General features: G+C 43.9%; 1 long non-coding RNA gene across 3 annotated transcripts in view; it reads right to left on the bottom strand.

The window, feature by feature from the left end:
* LOC119804824 overlaps positions 1-14,452 on the bottom strand; it is a 67,393-nt gene that overhangs the window by 40,716 nt on the left and 12,225 nt on the right. For all 3 annotated transcript variants that reach the window (XR_005283850.1, XR_005283848.1, XR_005283849.1), the window contains one exon: positions 703-792. This is a non-coding gene — a long non-coding RNA (uncharacterized LOC119804824). The remainder of the gene's footprint in view (positions 1-702; positions 793-14,452) is intronic.

The raw sequence follows: 14,452 nt of genomic DNA, 5'->3' as shown, positions 1-14,452 counted from the left end.
ATGATTGGCTACTTAGAGAAATGTGAGAACCTCAATCCCTTCCCTACCTCCCTTCCTCTTTCCTTCTCTTGGAGGCAACGGTCTGTAAGGAAAACCAAGGTCTCACCATATTCTCCACCTACAGTGAGAAGCAGAGATTGGACCCCACCAGCCAGTCCTTCACAGCTTCTGTCATTTTCAGCAAACAGAACGGTGGGTTGCGACATCAGATACAGCACCAAGAAAGCTGGCTTTCTTCAAGTGTACAAGTTCCAGAAAGTCTACCCTTCCCATCTCCCAGTCCCATTCCCCTTCAAGAGAATCAATGGTTTCTCTCTTGCTGGAACCAAACATCGCATTTAAATCCCCATTGTATCATTAAATATGTCTCTTGCATCCATACCGATTTACCAAATGTATTACTGGATTTTGTGTGTATCTTTTCTGTAAAGATCTATCTTAATCCAATATTGCCCATCTCCATTAAGGCCCCTCCTTTAAAGATTGTCTCTGTGGAACTCTCCTTAAGTGTCTTCAATTTCACCCCCACTGTCAGTAGTGGCAGCTTCATGAGGACCTACTATGTGCACTGTAACTTACACGATGGCAAATTATGTGATGTGGAACACCAGTTGGTTGCTAAAACCTTTAAGAGTGGCTAAATGAATTTTAATCTCTCTGATTTAACAGTGCGGCAGTAACAGAGGTGACGCGGAGACTCACAGTGTTATTAATCCCAGGATCCTCCTCGTCGCTCTGCCATCTTGAGTCTTCACTCCTATGCAAAATGCTGCATCACGGCATTGCAGCCGGCTGAGAAAAGAAACCAAGACAAGGAATGCTACTGTCCTTTAAGGACGTTATAGATGGCAGTGCAGCCATACACACACATCCTCTCCCCAAGTGTCAGAATTTACCCATAGGACTGTGCCTATCCGCAAGGGAAGTTGGGAAATGTAGTCTTTAGTCCAAGAGGCATGGTCTCAGAAATCAGACATTTTATCACTATGAGGAGAGCAAAGGGAGTATTTGGACACTACCAGCAACACTTGCTACCGCAATACAAGGTGGTCCTAAACGAGACCACCAGATTCCAAGGCTTTTGAATCTATGATAAAAACAAGAGCAAGTTGAAAATCAAATTGTCAGGGTGAGACAGCACCATCTAAACCAGGGATCCCTGCCTCAGTCATACTATGGAACAGCCCTCGATACTTGGATTGTCCTGTAGTGTGGCAGGGAAGATGGTGCCCCATAGGTACGGCTGTGGCTTCTATGAAGTAAAGGGAGATTCTCATAGCAGAAGATCCTGAAGGGTGGTCAATCCTGGATGGCAATTATAAAAACGATCCTTAAATGAGATGCTGGGAAGCCGTTAGGAAGAGGTTTGGCCTGGACTGCACAACACAGCGATGCCAGAACTCCTTTTGGGAGGGAAGGCTGGGCCTCAGGCCTGGCAATGGAGAAGCAGGCTGAGAAAGGCCTGAAGCTAAGCCATCAGGCAAACAGAGGATGCACTGGTCCTGTCCAGTCATGGTAAAGGATTCTACTTTGTGTCTTTTAAAACCAGGCTCCAGTCACTAGAAAGAATTTGGGAACCGAACTCTGATAAGTCTTGGTTGTGAGCTTAGACGTTAATGGTTGAGTCATCTCTACAGCCCAAGAATTCGAAGCCTAAATCCTAGCTGCTCTTCTCGTGTGGGATTAAGACAGGGTTCGTACGCCATTCTTAGGAGGCAGCGCCGTGCACTTGCCTGGAATCCTCCAGACCTTAAATAAACCTGGTTACGTCCTCCGCTATCCCAGGGCCTCTGCTCACACCTGCTCTTTTCCTGTAGCACCACCCTCTTCAGCTCATCTTGAGGAATCTTCTAGATCTATAGTAGCTCTGCAAGTCTCCCTAATGCTCACTCTAGTAAGCTACTCCCGACAAACTTCTCAAGCTCCTCTATTAGCCCTTTTCGCTGCTGTAACAAAGTCCTCCAGGCCAGGTGATATGATAAAGAACAGAAGTTTATTTCGCTTGCTGTTTTGGATGCTGAATGCCCAAAGAGTACAGATGGTACAGGCTCTGAAATGGACTCATCTTATGTTTATCATGTCGCAGTGGGGTCACATCCGGGAAGAAAGATGACATTAGGAAGTAAGAAGCCAAAGACTCTAGGAACCTGTGATCTCTTTGGATGACATGTGTCCAAAGATATGGTTCTCCCACTAGGCTCCATCTCTGAAGAAGCTCAGGTTCTCCAAACATGATGCTTTGGGGGTGATCTGCATGCAACAGAGGAAGTCCCTGCTCAGTACACTAAGGTTTTGCGATTACACACTTGGTTTTAGTGTTCAAGCTGTGTCTGTGAGCACCACAAGGACAGGAACGAGGTAGCTGGGAATATAAAGAAAAAAAAAGGAAAACCAACTTCTCTCAAGCCTGAGTGATCTTGTGATCTCAACACTGAGAAGGTGGAGAGGGGCAGATTCCTCGAGTTTCCAGGCCAGTCAGCCTCACCTAATAGGAGGGTTCCAGGCCAAGTGAGAGGCCCTGCCTCAAAACCAAACAAAGTCACCTAAGATGGACAGTTCTGGAGGAATTACACCTGAGGTGGTACTGGCCTTATGCAGTCACACACACACACACATGCACACCCGCATGCGCACATAGAGATCAGACAATGTTTGCCTTTCCCTGACGATGAAAAATGTTCACGGTGAGAAAAACTGAATTCAGGAGCAAATTGTATAACGCAATTTTACTTCTGTTTAAATAAAGATTCATTTATTCTGTTGACAACATGCATTGTTGTTAGTTTTCAACGGTGGCTGGAATTTACTGAGTGGCTGCTATTTTTCAAGTGTCATGCTAAAAGCTGAGGACCAAGTAATGAACAAAACAAACATAGTTTATTAGGTTATCCTCACCAGCCCCTGGACCCCTCTCTCTTGGAATGGTTGCTAGCTTTCTGTCTCTCTAACGAAAAACCCGAGATAACCACATTATGAGGGAAGGTTTACTTGGATCCATTGTTTCTGTGGCTTTCAGACTGGTAATGGGCAGACCATTGCTTTGAGCCTCTCGGGGGCACTGCTGATGGCAACAGCTGCTCTCCTGAATGTCAAGAAAAAGAAGGGAAAGGAGAGGCAGGGTCCTGCGATCCTCTTTAGGGACTTGACTCCAATGACCTTCAGGCATCCCACTAAGCCCCAAGGGATGTACCACCCCACCCCAAGAAGACCAGTCTGAGGATCCAGCCATTAGCCCATGGGACTTTGGAAACTTTTAAAACCATAGCAGCTGAAGGTTCCTGGAGCCAATGGTTCAAACACCCAAGCCTCAGTTTATTTTACTAAAAGTGACTTCAGTTATTAGCAATGTATTTATTCTTGAAAACTGCTATACGTGCAGAACACTTCACGTATGTCCTCTCTGTGACTTGGAAAGCTCCACTATATTCACTTCCCACCTCTGCTCCTTCCCTATCTGCTCACCAGCCTTCCGGGTGTCCCTAGTATACCAGGTATGCTCCTGTCTGGCCTTAGTACTTCCCCAAAGCAGTCCTCCTGTCTGTCTGGTCTTCTTTCCAATATCTCCCCTCAGAAGAGGCTAGGCAGCCTAAGAGTTCCTGAACCTTCTGGACACCTCTCCACCGACTTACTCATGACTACTCTCTGACATGATTACATTTCTCTTCTTATTTGCCATTGTCTTCCCTGATCAGCGTCACCTCTACAAGAACAGAGATCCAGCTTTTCTAGCCCCTAGCAGAGCTTCACCTTTTAAAACTCTGCCCCTCACAGAGCCAACATTTAATTAATTGCTGTCAGAGCCAGGCGATGCGGTGCAGGCTTATAATCCCAGCACTCTGGAGACAGGCAGGAGGACCACAGTCTAAGGCTGACCTGAACTACACAGTTGAGACCCCTGAATCAAAATCTTAGAAACTGGGAGAATAGCTCAGTAATAGAACTCTTGCCTAGCATAAGCAAGTCTCAGGGCCACCCCAGCACTGAGATAAAAATAAAGGAATAAATAGGTATGCGAATGAAGAGGTGGACGAATATGCCCTGCCCCATGTTGCCCACCACAGAGGATGACGTACGGAGACACACATCTTTATTTGTACCATTGCTTTGTGGTACTTTTCTTCCCATTCCCCCCACAGAAGAGTTCTCCTGGGCCCAGTCTCACCTGAGAATTCTCTAGAGTTATGAAACTAGTATTCATTTCAATATGCCAGACCCTTCCTTCAGGCCGCTTTTCTACCATGGTGTTGAGTAATTATCTTCCAGAATCTACAATGGCTCCAAGTTTTGATTAAATGCTTTCCTGGCTTTTAACATTCCAGGCCAGCCAGTCAGGCTAGGCCCTCCCATGGCATCAGCTGGTGCGGCGATTGACTGAGATGAACCTTGTCCCTTATTTGCAGCCATTTCCTTGAGCATTTTGGTCCAGGCTAGGAGTATGACATTATTGATTTGTTCTGCTCCACTCCCCAACAGCCTCATCTGCAAGAGCAGGGATCTTTATGGCTTCAATAATTTCCCGTAGTGCAGAGAACTCTTTTGTATTTTTTACTTGGCACTCTGCAGTTCTGTAAATTTTTTATGGACTCTGAGGTTAAATTTTGTCCCCTGCTTCCACATTCATCAGGATGTTGGCTTGGACTCTAAGAAAGTACATGACCTTTTTGTGCCTAGGTGCATCCTCTACCACCCTGGTATCTTAGAGAGGGCAGCAAAGGTGGATATAGGGAAGGAATGAGGGAGGGGGAAATAGACAACAAGAGAGAGACAGAGAATATTCTAGAATTGCTTATGTTCTATGTCTTACTGAAAAAAGATAAAAAAAGAAATAGCTCAGAAAGCTTTAGTGGCTTTCCCAAATTAACACAGAAGAAGGTAAGTGTCTCCTGCTTCTGGGACAGTTATTGGTGCTCACCACAACATTTTTTTCTCCTGCTCGGTACAAAGTAGAATTGCTCTTCTTCTCTGAAGAGTCACATGATTTTCTGTGACCACGTGGGAGTCCACTGCAGTATTTCCAGGTGTAAGCCTTTAAGAACACCCGAGTGACAGATTAATTATGTTCTTTCTACCCTCCAAGGGTAGAGAATCCCTCCACCTGGAGCTGTAAAGGAAGATAGACTCAAGAAGGCCACGGAACATGACTGGGAAGTAAAGCTACCATTTTCGGCACCGAACTTCAGAGACAGACAAGCCTGGTGGTGCACACCTCTACGAACAGCACTCGTGAGGCTGAGGTGGGTGAATAGCAAGTTCAAGGCCAGGCTAGGCAACATTGGGAGAGCCAGTATAAAACAAAACAGAGCAAAACAAAACCACACCACCACCATAGCAAAAGATTCGGAGCTCTTCGCTTCCACCATACAGCCCAGCTCATCCTAACAGATGCAGACCCTCGCCCAGAGCCTCCAGGGATAAAAAGGAAGTCTTGAGATCTTGGTCAGATAACCTGGAAGACTGGGGCAAGGAGAGAAAAGGAAACTGGAACTACTTTAACATCAGATTTTCCATCTACAGCTTTGTTTAGAACAAGAGTTAACAAAGCTATAAAACAAGGTTAAGCCTACTTTATTAGACAACGAGTCGGTTCAAACACGCCCTTAGGCTTCCTTTCAGGCTGCAATCGGCACGTTCCCCTGTGCTCAACGTCACTCATCTCCCTTCTCCTCTACTCGCTTTTCATTTGCTCATCCGCTCATTCAGAAAATGTCTTCTGGGTTCTTGGCATCTTCAAAGCTTACTGTAGACACGAAAGTGTCAAACTGTTACCTGCCCTTCCCATTGTCATCAGCCCTCAGATATACTTTCAGCACAGTGGGCATTGTTCAAGTTATGAGAGCCAACCCAAGTCCTTTCTATCAGAAAGCCTTTCTGATGCTCTTTCCTCCAAAACACGTTTAGCCCCCATTGCCTCTGGGCTTATGATGGCTGGATTTGTCTATGGAGCATCTTGTATTTCCACAGCTCAAGCATTTGTCTCCTTCACTAGGCAGAGGTCATTCCTCGGTGTGTTGGAAGCTTAAGTGCTCAACTCAGTCTGTGTCCAGTACACGTATGTTGAATGAAGGAGAGAGAGATGTTTGTTTCACCTTGTTATTATCCCCTATTTTGCATTCAACATCCCAGGATCTTAGCTCTCCAAAACTCATTAAACCATTTAAAATAATCCATGTGTATCCTAAATATTTCTTTCAGAAGAAAATATAATTTCTTCCTAAAAAAATGTTAAGCATTGATCTTTGCAACCTTATTTTTAATTATTACATTTTACATCACTTTATGGTATTTTATGTGTTTATATTACCCCACTGATGGAGGAGTATCTATGTGTTACTTTCATTGGTTAATAAAGAAACTGCCTTGGCCCCTTTAATAGGACAGAAAATTAGGCAGGCAGAGTAGACAGAACAGAATTCTGGGAGAAAGAAGGCAGATGCTTCAGGCAGTCGCCATAGTCAGTCGCCATGCTTCTCCTCTCCAAGACAGATGCAGGTTAAGATCTCTCCTGGTAAGAGACCATCTCGTGGTGCTATATAGATTACTAAATATGGGTTAAAGCAAGATGTGAGAAGTTAGCCAATAAGAGGCTGAAACTAATGGGCCAGGCAGTGTTTAAAAGAATACAGTTTCCGTGTAATTATTTCAGGTGGAAAGCTAGCTGGGTGACGGGGACCCAGCCCCGCTCCTTCAACATCCCACCATTTGTTGTTGTTACCTTTTTTTTGAGGCATGGTCATACATTGTAGCCCACGGTGACCTAATGCTTTTTATATACTCTAACTTCAGCTTCCTAAGTGCTGGGATTATAGGCATGAACTACCATACCTATTTCATTTAATAATTTTCATGGCTGTATAAATTTCTGCTGTATATAAATATAAAAAATTCAGCAATCCCTATCACTGGTCATTTAGGCTGTTTATACATGCTTGCTATTTTAGCACACAGTTTTAATGCCTGGAGGCTTGCTCTAAAGACAAATGTTTTCTCTTGTCATCTCTTTCCCATAGTCATAGTGGTTGGGTCAAAGGATATGAGTTAGTTTAATAGTCTGATCCAGAGTTCTAGGACCCTATCTAGCTGCATGTTTGAGCAAGTGTTTAATGTACAGACTTCCCTGTGTGGACTGGGGTAGAAGGGGAGCTATTGAATATCTCTGTGTTGATCTAGGCCAGGAAAAGGAGAGCTCATGGGTATTCTGATATGTCTGAAGGAAAGGGATCATGAAGGCTGGTTTATTGAGGAGAGTAAATGTCCATTAATGGGCCTGCCCCCTGCAGGCCTTAGAATGTGATTGTAGTCAGTGGGAATGTCCTCCTTCTGGTTGCATTTCAAACATAATAAATCGTGCCTGCCTTCATTAGCTCAGAGCTTGGAGCGTAACAAGATGTGGAGTGTCCAGCAGCCTTTGCCTTTCCTCCCACTGCATCTGCACCATCGATCTGTCCAAGTCACCCGAAGTCAGCTTAGCCTTCCGATGGCTGCTCCCTGCTCAGCTGCCTCCCTTCCCACACTTATATCCAAGCATAAACCCAGCTTTCTGTGCTGTGTTCCTCAACCGCATTTGACATAATCCATATTTTCCACTTTAAATATTTATAGCAAACTTGGAGAGAAAACATTCTAATCTCATTTCACAGTGAAGGTCAGAAGAGCGAACGCTCTGCGGGGACAATTCTCTCCTCATCTTCGGCAGCATCGAGGATGGAATCCTTTAGCCCAACTTCAGCCTCTGAACTCCCACCCCCACGATCCTCCAGATGCTCCTTTTTATGGGGTAAATAGATCAGAAACCACTCCCTGATAGAGGATACTATATGGAAGGTTACATTGCATTGCTTTTATGGATATAAAAATACAAGTCTGCAGCAACCTCAGAATACAGATGTAAAAGCATTCAGAAGAAGCAGAGGCTACACTTCACCCACCATCCAGATAACCATGTTTAGCAGTTGGTGTCTAATTTTTAGGACTTTCTTACAAAAAGAGATTATATATAACACATATGCTACCTCAAGATTATACTTTACATATCCCTTTAGAAACCTCTTTTTCTAATTATAATGTCACCAGGCTCTTGCTCTGGACTCCCCTCCGCTGCTTGTCCTTATGAACAAGATGCAGTGTAATACAGAGAGGAGGAGGGCATACCCTCAAGGGGTGGGAGTGGCCACTGGCCACAAAGACCATTTCCTTTATCAACAACGCAGATAGGTTTTATAGACGTCTGAAGTGTAAGTTTCTGGAACTGACAGCTTTCTCGGGGGCATTTTCCTGTCTGGATTGTTGACAGATTCTTTGGATGAACTCTTACGGGCATGGGTGACAGAACATGCTCAGTCTTTACCAGAAGTCCTTCTATATGGTCACCTCAGAGCTGTGATCTGGAAACCAGGTTTACAGAGTTATCCGCTTATGACCTGCAGGGCAGGACAGGATGTAAAGTCTCCCACCAGGGCTAGAGACGGGACAGAGGTCTGTTTCCTCTGCCCAGTCCTACTGCTCCAACTCTCATTTTATAAGTCGCTGATTAGGAGGGCAGAGCCCATCCTCAGTGCCCTCTAACCCTGCTAATATCCATTAAGCGACCTAACAATAACTGAATTGCGGGAATCCTCTTTGTCTTCAAGAGTGTATGTGTGTATCTTACTCGTACCATAAATTTTAAAGGCAGTGTCAAATCCTGTCATATATAAATGCAAGAGATAGTTAATCAATGCAGTATCACTAGGCATCTAGTTTGTTATCATCTTTAAACATAATTTAGAAGGGCTGAAGCGATGGCTCAGGCTCAGCAGGTAAAGATGCTAGTTTCCAGGGCTGCTGATGTGAGTTCAGTTCCTAGGACCTGCATGGCGCAAAGAATCCGACAGGCTGTCAGCACACTGTTGAGCACATGCCTCCCTCACGCCGAAATAATCAATGCAATAAAAATGTTTAAAAACCTTAAAGACTTGGGACCTCTTCTCCAGACAGATCTCCCCCTCTAATTTCTTTTATTTAAATTTCTTGATGCAGATCAGCTAAGGACTGGAAGCTTTTTTTAAGCCTTTGACTCATTTTACCAAAAAGAAGGACAGAACCAGCCTGCTCACATGAGCAACGCCGAAGTCACTGTCTAACACCACTAGTTTTGAGCATGAGCCCTCTATATTTTCAGCCATCAGGTAGCAGAGGGAGAAAATATGCAGCTATTACCATGCTGTCTCGTTTCAACAATATAGCCCTGTAACATTAGGCTGGGATGTGTAGGAAACATTCCTTTTCTGTTCTGCCAGTGTGCACATTCAGATGCCTTGCCCATCATCTCCGTTGGCGTGCTTAGGGATGCTGACATCTTAAATGGTACAGAACTGATGCTGTAAACACTGCTCGGTGCATCTTTCATCCTTTAATGCTGTGTTCTTCTGCTGTGGGGATTTGAAATTTTATGTAATAACATCCATCAGCTTTTTTCCCTGGGTGATGTCTTTCTTCCATTTCCATTTTCCAAAGAGAAAAGAAACTTCGTGTATACAGTTTACAAAGGTTTCCATTTGTTTCCTATCTGTATACACATCCAAACAATGTGAAATTTGTTATAAACCGTGAGGTAGGGACCTCACTTTAACTTGTCCCATAAAGCTAGTTTATCTACCCAACAGTTTTCAATGTATGATTCGTTTTTCATGCTGATTTGAAATGGCACACTTAGAAAGTCTAGGGTGGTTTGTTTGTTGTTGTTCTTGTTGTTGTTGTTGTTGTTGTTGTTTGTTTTTGAGTCAGGGTCTCTGATAGACTAGTTTGGGCTCAGATTCTCTCCGTAAAAGGTTGTCTTTGTATTTTCCTCTTCCTGCCTCTACTGTCACACGCTGGAATTGTAAGCATGTATAGCCAAGCGCACCCATACCCTGCTTTTGCACCACCTTAGAGGGATTTATTCTTCGGTTTTTGTTAATCTCCTCCTCAGAAAATCTCTGATTATTTTCAAATATAAATTCTTATGGATGAAATTTAGTATTTCACTAAGCAGTAGAGAAAACTAAAAATAGTCTAATGGGAATTATATAACATTACTTAACTCTGGATAAATTGGTGGATACCCAGCACCTATTCATCTTTTATATTCTTCAGCAAAGAGTTGTAGTTTGCTACAGCATAACACATACACATTTTTAGTCTTTTACTTTATTATATATTCAGTATGATCATAGTTTTATTAGAATTTTACTTCATTGTTGGTTGTCACTGGTCCACAGTGAAGCTGTCAGTCTTGTGTGTTTAGGATATACTTGGCATCATGTTTGAAGATTATTTGGCAGCTATGGCCAACACCATTGCATCACTTCCTGGCCTTTTGGCTAAGGTGGAGCTCAAAGCCACGTCACTAAACTTCATAGCCATTTGGTTGCATCACAAATGGGAAGAAAACCTGTGGATGGGGTTTGGGCAGTGGTCCAGCACTTGTTAGCATGTGTGAGGCCCTGAGTTGGATCCCCAGCACTACAGAGAACAGAGAAACAAAATAAAACAGGACAAAAACCATTCTAGATCTTTGGTACCCCAGGCTGGTCTTGAATTCATTATGTAGCCTGCTGTGACTTTAAACTTCTGATCCTCATGCCTCTATCTCCTGGTGCTAAGGTTATGGGTATATACCACCAAGCTGTTTATTCTGGGATCAAATCTAAGGCTTCCTGCATGTTAGATAAACGCTCTACCATTTTGCTCCATCTCCAGCCCACTCCCTCCAAAACTACTTTGTGCATCTGGGGTTTCACAGTGGGAGAACTCTAGCAAGGCCTGGGCTTGATCTCAGCTCAGGAGAACGGGTATCGGCCATGCAGATTCATCTGGACAGGTATAAGAACCATATGGGGTACCTGATGAGGGTATTAATTTGTTTGGGGGCTTTGCTGCTATTGCTTAGTTTGATGTTTTTATGTTTTATGATGTTTTGACATCTTAAGACTGTGCTAACCAAGCAGGAAGTATGCTCCCAGGAGCTACTTAGATCCCTGAACCTCAGTCCTATCAGCAGCTCTTCCTGTGCAAGCCAATCTGCCACATTCAAACACTTCCCTTAGCAGGCTTGGACATCACAGGCTAGCTTTCCTTGTCCCTGTCACCATCAGACCATGTACCATGAAATCAGGGAAACCACACTCCACAGCCTCTGCTGTCAGTAATTACCCTGTCTTACCATTTCTTCCAATAGAAGTCTCAATATGTCCCCTTTTCTAGGCTCTTCTCCTGTTCTGCCCATCTTCTGATCAGTATGGTGTGTTTAGGGGGTATATGCTTCTTCTTATGGAATTGCCCCTCCTCTTGGAAACTGTGAGTTGGTATTGGAGGTTCTTCTTTCTATGTGTTGCTTTCGTTGGTTAAATAAAGAGACTGCCTTGTCCTTTTGATAGGGTAGCCCTTAGGTGGGTGGAGTAGAGAGAACAGAATTCTGGGAGAAAAAAGGCAGGCACAGAGAGCCACCATGAAGTCGCCAGAGTCAGACATGCTGAATCTTTCCTGGTAAGCCACGGCCTTGTGGTTCTACACAGATTATTACAAATGGGTTGAATCAAGATGTAAGAATTAGCTAATAAGAGGCTAGATATAAGAGCCAGGCAGTAATCTAATTAATACAATTTCCATGTAGTTATTTCGGGGGTTAAACTAGCCAGGTAGTGGGACACAGCCTGCCGTACCTCCCTACTACAGTGAGTGGAAGTCTTTTCCTCTTTGTTGGCCTCTCTGAACCTCTCTAACAACATAGCCTGCATTTAAAAACAATATCTCTATAAATATCCAGAATGGACGCTAGAGGAATCAGCCAGTCCTGGGTTTTGGTGTCAGAAGTTCTGGAGTTTTATTTAAACTTTGTGGCTTGCTGGCTCTGTGACTTTATACAAGTGTCCTAAATCCTCAAACACTCTATGTCTCTGAGATTGGGGTCTCTGGATGGGAGGACTTGCAGAAATTCACAAAGCTGGTGGGTAGCTGAACAACTGGAATTCAAACCTGCGTGCCTTTAAATACAAAGTTGGCACTCTTGACACTGTAGACCACATTTTTCCTGATTGTATCCTTTATCTTGTCACCTCTGAAAGTCCTCCAGGGGCCTAGCTGCCATGCAGAGTCCCTGATAGCATCACCCGGGTCCATCTCTAGATTCTGGAATGTGAATGGGGAATAGGAAAATACAGGGGATTCAATACAAATGACAGTTCCCATCGAGTGTCCTTATGAGTCAGGGTCTTAGGAACTGTGTAGACTTAGTACAAAGCCAAGGCATGCTCTGCCTACCCAGTACATGATGTAACTCGCCAGAAAACAATACTAAACAAGCAGATGAGTGACAGGAGCATAGTCACTAGGGGCGTGGCCTAGCTCAACACTTGCAAGGAAAGTGTTCTACAGTTTGAGTTCTGTCTCCCACCCTCTTCCTCCTCCAAACTTACTCCATAAGCCCAGCAGTGCACAGTAGTAGAGTTCTTTCAGGGCCTGGATTTCATCCCAGTACCATCCCTGGTGTCATGGCTTGGGGACACTTGGTCTACAGTTCTTGAACAGACCCAAGAATTTTCAGCTCCCTCTGTGCTCTTGGGCAGTGAGAGGAAAGAAAGAACCCATATGGTGTTTTCTCTATATGCACCTGCCATTTGCCTGAAGTCTGCTTTCTGCTTCTAAGATGTGCTTTCATAAAAACCCTAAACAAGAAATGAAATTTGAAAAAAATAAATTTATAATCACAGGTTCATGTAAACCCTGAAGCAAGCCATCACAGCTCAGAAAACAGACTCAGAAAGCAAAGTCTCACTCAAGCCCCTTCATCCAAGAAATGGCATGGTTATTATTTGAAGCTGCATCTGCCTGACTTTTTATGAGGAGCAGTTGTTGAGACAGGCTCTAGTGTATTGAAGGCCAGCTCAAACCCACTACCATTGAGAACTGCTTTGGGTTGGTATTGTTGCTGTTGTTACTGCTATTTACCTTGCCCATCTTTTGCTTAAGTATTATGGTTTCTAATTTGATTTTTTATGGGTTTTCATGTGTTCTGGATGATGAAGTAGACTCAGACCTCCCTCTATAACCAAAAAGCTATCTACAATTGAAATAGCTCACAAAAGAAAATATAGTTTGCTGCAATGGAGTCTCTCTGAGTCCACAAACCATGCTTAAGGACAGGCAGGCCCCATGCCCAGCAATAGATGGCCAACATGAGATGAACTGAGTTGTGTTTTTGGAGGTTTTACTTGCTTTTATTTGTTTATTTGTTTGTTTGTTGTTGATCTCATCTTTTAGCCTCACAATGCTCTGTGGATTCTTTTTGGAAAAATATATTTATTGTATGTGTACGGGTGTTTTGCCTCCACGTATGTCTATGCAAAACAGGTATGCCTGGTGCTACCAACACAGAAGAAGATATTGGGTGTCCTGGGACTGGAGCTACAGACAGTTGAGGCTGTGAGCCATTATGTGGGTACTTGGAATTGAGCTCCTTGATCTTCTTGCTCAGCCATTTTCTTTATCCGTGGCCTTGGATTTTTGATCTTTCTGCCTCCATTTTCTTCACTACTAGGATTGTAGGCATGCACCAACATGTTCAATGAAGATGCATACTTTTCTTACTACTGGATATTTAACCCGATACTTCACAGGTGCCATCAAATACTCTTACCACTTAGCTACATCTCTAGCCCAGTGTCTGTTAGACTCTTGGCTCCTCTGCCCCCCATTTTGATATAGTTAGTGCCCATTCACATGCTAGCCTTGACTTGTTCTCTGGTTGGCTGTTTGCTGGAAGTCTTCTTGCTCCAACAAGTTATTAATAAATATTCATAACACTACAGGTTGCAGGTGTATGGACTTTCTTATTAACCAACACTATTGGTACCTTTGCTGGTTGTTCAAGATACATACTGATATGTTCCATGTTGTACTTAGTCTGGAAAGCCTGCCATGGTCCCAAAGCAGCCTTCTTCAATAATAAGAACTAGGGTTGTATTTAGGAAATTATCTAATAATGCCCAGCACAATGGATTCTACACATTAAGCACCCCTTGCACACATACCCTAAGAGTTTAAAGGAAGAGTTGACATTCACTGATGCACATTGTCACACAATCTGCGATGGAGTGTTCCAGGTTATTCAGAGTAGCAGGTGTTCTCTGGAACTAAGCCAGATTCTTTTACCAGAGCAGCTGTGCTCCCTAGCCAGCTCGGAGCCATCCATCAGTCCGCTCAAATTCACTGTCTCGAGGACCTGTAGTCCATAAAGTCATTATGACTCCAAACAGTCCCAAGCGCTACCCTCGGAGTGGTTCCAAGGCACACTGTTGCCCCTGCTATCAGGAGCACAGTTCTCCTTGGGTGGCTGCAGCAGCCACACGAAACAGCCAGCAGGAGAAAATCCCTCTGCTGAAATGCTCTGCATTCATGTCAAGGAAACATCTGGCCCGGAAGCCAAGGACCCCACAGC

This window comes from Arvicola amphibius, chromosome 1 (genome assembly GCF_903992535.2).
Source record: "Arvicola amphibius chromosome 1, mArvAmp1.2, whole genome shotgun sequence".
NCBI classification, from domain to species: Eukaryota; Metazoa; Chordata; class Mammalia; order Rodentia; family Cricetidae; genus Arvicola; species Arvicola amphibius.
Note: the sequence above shows the minus strand (reverse complement) of the source record. Positions and strands in the feature narration are given on the sequence as shown.